Genomic DNA, 5,713 nt, shown 5'->3' with positions numbered 1-5,713 from the left:
GGGAGCCTGCTTCCTGGCATGTGTAATGGAGAAGCCCTTCCCCCTCTTTGGAGTATACACAGGAATCCTCCCCTCTGTGTCAACTCACTATATGATGATCAAGAACTATTTAACTGACTACTAAGGAAGATCTGGGTAATCATTCAAAAGGTTCTGGAAATGATCTCTTGCTTTCTTCCATGATGATTTTCAAGGAACAAGAGAGAAATGTTATTTGGTCCTAGCTGGGGTAAGAGTATTGGGTTGATTCTCCCACCTGGCTGCCATGTTTCCTTGAGGGTCCAGTGTCTGTATCTTTTGTGTTTATTCTTTCCTGATCTTAAATGAGTAAATGCATATCTAGCAGGGTAAAGAACAGGCTATGACTTGATGAACCTCAAAAAGTTAGTCATGGGAGACATAGTCATAGGAATTGGGAAGAGATAGCAAAGTCTGTTGGTAGTTAAGTGTAGTGAGAAGACAACCTTGAAAGGAGACTTGATTAACCCTGACTAGCGGTGAATTAACCCAACACTGAGTCAACATATCCTAGAAGTTACAGAATGATTCATTCACTGAGTATGCCACTTTAAGAGGTGAATTTGGTTTGGGATTCCACAAAAAGAGAAAAGGACTTCTAGGACCAAGAGATACTTCCCAATTATCTGTGTTTCAGTACTTTGTATTTCAGATGGAATTCCATTCTACCTAGGAATTTGCTAAGTTGCAGGAAGGAAAGTATGCTTGCTATAGGGGCAACTATCACCTTCATTTTCAATTTAAGTCTGCTCTCCTCAGGGACTAAACATGTTCAACAACAAGGACAGTGTGTCCATGTTTCATAGATTTTTTTAATGTTTTTGCTCTTCCTATACTTTCTTAGCAAAAACAATTCTGAAAAAGCTAACCTATAACAAATGGTTAATTGATATTGAGAGCAACTCAATGAGTTAATTGATTTTGGGGAACATATAAGATGGTGACCTATGAGCAACAGTACTAGAAACTCCACACCACTTTTGAGTTGCCTCTATAATTTTGAGGGGTACAGTAGTCATTATCCTCTGGCACTCCACCTGCCAATCAAGCAGAAGTTGGTAGAGGGAGCCCCAGTAGGTGATATAAAATGAAGACACTAATTATGTGACCTTGGATAAGTCACCAAGTTTCCCTGAGTCTCATTCTCTTCATATATAAAACAATGGGGTCTAATTCAATTTTTTCTAAGACCCCTTCCAGTCCCAAATCTATGATCCCATAATATTATATTTAACCTTTCTCAGTTTTCTGATATCTGCTCCAACAATCTCTTTAACTCCACCCATCTTTTACTCTTTGCTTTCACTATATGTGTTATTTCCCTCATTAGAATGACTTCTTAAGGAAAGAACTTTCTTCTTTGTCCCATCATCCCATCAAAAATAATATTTGCACAGGAATCATCTGACACTTCTGTATTACTAGTAGAAAAGGAGTGCCCTTACAGCTAAATATGGCATAAGAGAACTGGGAGTGCAGACATGGGTACCAGAGAATAATACAGTACAATGTTTGGGTTGTATTAAGGATTTTTAGGACCATTCCTATGTTTCCTTTTATTTATTGTGACCATTTTTATACTCATGATCTTTTTAAATGTATGACCATTTTTGTGATCATACTTCTGTTCCCTTTGAGTTCCCATAATTGTATACTGCAGGTGTTTCTAGGAAGAAATCTTGTCCAGAGTTATTTTGCTCTCATTTTCACTGCACTCGGCTACTGACAGACTCCCCTATCTCTTCCCAGTTCCTGGATCAGAAGGCAGCTCTTCTAATTTTTTGAGGTTCTTCAAGCCATAGCCTGTTCTTTTCCCCCTAGACATTCATTGACTTATTTAAGATTAGGAAAGAATGATTTGTATTCCCAGCACTTAGCACAGTGTTTTACATATGGTAATAAATGCCTCCCCCTTCCATTCAACACCTCTAAGTCATATTTGATCACTTCATCTAACTCATTTTCCACTTTTAACCAGTCTCGACGTCCTGTCATTTCTACTTCTAAAATATTTCTCCTGTGCCTTTGATTGCTCATTCCCATTCTCACCCTCATTTCAGACCCTCATTTCCCTTCCTCTAGTTTATCATCACAACAACTTCTGAAAAGGTCTCCCTGACTCCCAGTGGTCCTACATCTAATCCATTCTTGATCTTACAATTTCTAATCACAACAATCACATCTCTAATCATGTCACTTCCCTGCTCAATAAGCTCAACTAGCAACACCATAGGCTAGACTCTTGGGGCACCTGATATGAAAGGCTGACAATTGTGTTTTCAGGAAAGGCACTTATAGCTGCCTGTAAATGAGTGGCAGGGTATTTTTCTGATGCTAGTAATTGGTAAAGTGCACCTTATTAGAAGTTGATCTTTTGGCCATCCGAGGAAGGAGATATATCAGAATTGAAGTGTGTGCGTGATGGGATTAATGTTTGGTTTGAATTGTGAAAGCTGAGCCAATCTGAGACAACATGTGTGTGTGTGTGTTAGTGGACTGTTGGGTCCTTTTCCCCAAGCTCTCTGAGGATGGCATTTTAGGAATTTGCCTTCAAATCTCTAGGGCTTCTTACATGCTCCCTGGAGCATATGACTGTTTAGACAATGTATGAAATGGCTGAGAAGTGAATGGAGGCAGGTATCTGTGATTGTGTGCATCTGAAGACACTGAGGCATACATAGCCCCCATATAGTAATTCTGGTAGTGGGTGTTCATAAAGCCCTAGAAGATATAGATATCTGATAGCTGTGATTCTTAATCCCTGGTAATCTGTAATAAATCAAAACAGTTGTTTTAAGCACTCATCATGCTAGATGTCAGGGGGTAGAGAGTAATCAAGGAAGTTTAGTAATTCCCTGATGGTGAGGAGGCTAGCTAAGCTCTTTTCAGGGCTATATTCCTCCATTGATGATCACTGGCCAAGTATCTCCCACCCATGGCTCTAAGAAGGTGTAGCATGTCCAGCAATCACACCCTGGTAAACTATCTTGGCATATGAACAAAAGTAGTTTGAAGGCAACTTATAGGCCTCAAACTGGTTGAAGAGTTAAGGAGATGTCTACTCCAGGCAAGTAAAAACTTCCCTCAGAGGAATGGGTAGATGAGAACAATTTGTTACAAAGGCCATGAAGTGGAAGCAGATGCTATGGAGTGCTTAGAACTTGGTCAGTCATCAAAGGAGCCAAGGTCATCCACTGCATCCTGAGCAAGCTATCACCACTAATCTCAACTTGCTTTGCCCCTGGACATGGATGACTCTGGAAGGAAGAGTGAGGTTCATGACATTGGGCAACTCTACCTCACTTAAATCTAATTCATTTACAAGTCAAGATATCACCCAAAGATGTCATTGGTCCTCTTTAGAAAAGGAGAATCAAGAAGATGCTTGAATGACAAAGAGAACAATAGCTGCCCTCATGAAGCTTACATTCTACAAGGGATATGGATATAGATAGGCAAGTAGAAGATATATAAAAACATACATACAAGATAATTTTAGAGCATTAGCATTAGCACCAAAGGTCTCCTGCAGATGATGGCAAATGAATTGGGTCCTGAAAGAAGCCTGGAATTCCAAGTATAAGTAAAGGGAAACTACATTCCAAGCAAATGCATGGGGATGGGAGATTTATGTTTGAAAAAGTGTAAATAGACCAAGATGGTTAGTGCTTAAGAGGGAAGTAAAGGATAAGAAGTCAGGAGAAATAGGAAGGAATTATATTGTAAAGAGGTTGGAATGCCAAACATATAATTGCATATTTGTTTATAAAGGTAATAGGGAACTAGTGGAGTTTATTGATTGCAGGGTGAGATGTATAAAAATTAAAATTAAATGTGCAATAAATTTAAATATTATATTTTAAAAGATTGATTAATGATCATTAGAAGTAAAGGAATAAAAAGGTAACAAAATAAAATCATGTGCCCATGGTTAATCAGCCTATTCAAAAAACCCTGATTACCACCACCATGGTCACTGACAGGAAGCAAAGAGGCTCAGGACCAGCCAACCCACTGCCTAATATCCCCTGTCTACAGGAAATACATAATGACAGGAAGTCAATGGAGTCCCAGGAAAAGTAATTTTTAGGGTAACAGATTTCCAATTATACATTTCCCCCCTGAGATCCAGTGGAAGACTCATCTCTCCAATGGATCTTGTAAACATAACCAACTTTTCAATTACAATTATTTGGGGATAATATGATGCAGCAGGGCACATGCAGGGTGGCAGAAGTCTGGGCTTGCTGGAGAAGATGGCAGTCTCCATAGGAGTTAAAGTTCCACATAATTTCCGCTTGTTAGAAGAACTTGAAGCCCAAAAAGGAGTAGGTGATGGTACAGTTAGTTGGGGACTTGAAGATGATGAATATATGACACTTACAAGGTGGACAGGCATGATTATTGGGCCACCAAGAACAAACTATGAAAACAATATACAGTCTGAAAGTAGATTGTGGACCTAAATACCCAGAAGCACATCTAACAGTTAGATTTGTAACAAAAATTAATATGAATGGGATAAATAATTCCAATGGAAAGGTGGATGCACAGAGTATACCAGTGTTAGCAAAATGGCAAAAAATTTTATAGCATTATAGTTGTACTTCAAGAGCAAAGGTGTCTAATGATGTCCAAAGAAAACATGAAGCTCCTACAACCTCCAGAAGAACAAATATACAGCAATTAATTTTCACAAATCTCAAACTTATCTAAACAAACAACCTTCTATTCATGTTAATGTCTTGATTAAATCTCACAATGCAGAACCCACACATTAAAATAATTCCAGATGGTTTACATGACCTGGACATTTGTAAGAATATATTTAATATGTGTACACCCATTATGTTTTCAGGCACAATGGGAAGAAAAATGCAGCACAATTTTTTTCTTCTTATCAAGGTACTATCATTTAAGCATAAACCTGGAGAACTCCAAATGGAATTCAGATTTTACAAGATGAAAGCATGGCAAGACGTATCAGATTGCTGTGGAATAATATATGCTTCAGGAATCTAATTTCTCAAGAAGGAAAATTATAAATGGCATGCTTGGTCCATCTTGCTTATTGAAAGAGCTGCAATGTAAATTGTTTAAAGTAGCAGGTACAATAAATATTGTTGCTAATTTTGTTTAAAAAATAATTTGGGGATAAAGGGGAAAAAAACAAACCCAATGATTGCTCGGCGCATTGACAAAAAGCCAGTTAGGGGGCAGTCCCATTCAGCATAAGTGGATACATACAGAACAAATGCATTCAGTCCCACACAGTTCAAATCACCACATCCCAAAGTTCACTCTGGATCTTCTGGTGCAGCTTGTGGTCTATGGAGGCATCTTCATGGTGCCTTCTCCAAAGAGTTCACTTTCTGGATTCAGAGAGGTAGCGTGTTTCTTATCCTAAAATTACTCTCAAAAGAATTTAAATGTTGCATTTTAGAATAATACAGGTGACATGGTGAGACCTGTGATTTAGGAAAATCACTTTGTAACTTAGTGGAAGATAGATTAGATTGGAGAAATATTTTGAATATCAACAGAGGATGCCAAATGGACCTCAGAAAAAGGAAAGATTTTAAGGTACTTTGAAAGTAACTGCCAAGGCAACACATATTTATTAAATATCTACCAAATGCTGGTGGGTAGTGAGCCATGTTTAGAGTCATCAGTAGAGAAGACTGGTAAAAGAAAC

The 5,713-nt window shown here is 38.3% G+C and overlaps 1 pseudogene; it reads left to right on the top strand.

The window, feature by feature from the left end:
• The first annotated feature begins 4,274 nt into the window (after positions 1–4,274).
• On the top strand, positions 4,275–4,910 carry LOC100616720 (ubiquitin-conjugating enzyme E2 variant 2-like; annotated as a pseudogene).
• The last annotated feature ends 803 nt before the right edge of the window (positions 4,911–5,713 follow it).

Source organism: Monodelphis domestica, chromosome 1 (genome assembly GCF_027887165.1).
Source record: "Monodelphis domestica isolate mMonDom1 chromosome 1, mMonDom1.pri, whole genome shotgun sequence".
Classification (NCBI taxonomy): Eukaryota; Metazoa; Chordata; class Mammalia; order Didelphimorphia; family Didelphidae; genus Monodelphis; species Monodelphis domestica.
The sequence above is the reverse complement of the archived record's forward strand: the minus strand, read 5'-3'. Positions and strand labels throughout refer to the sequence as shown.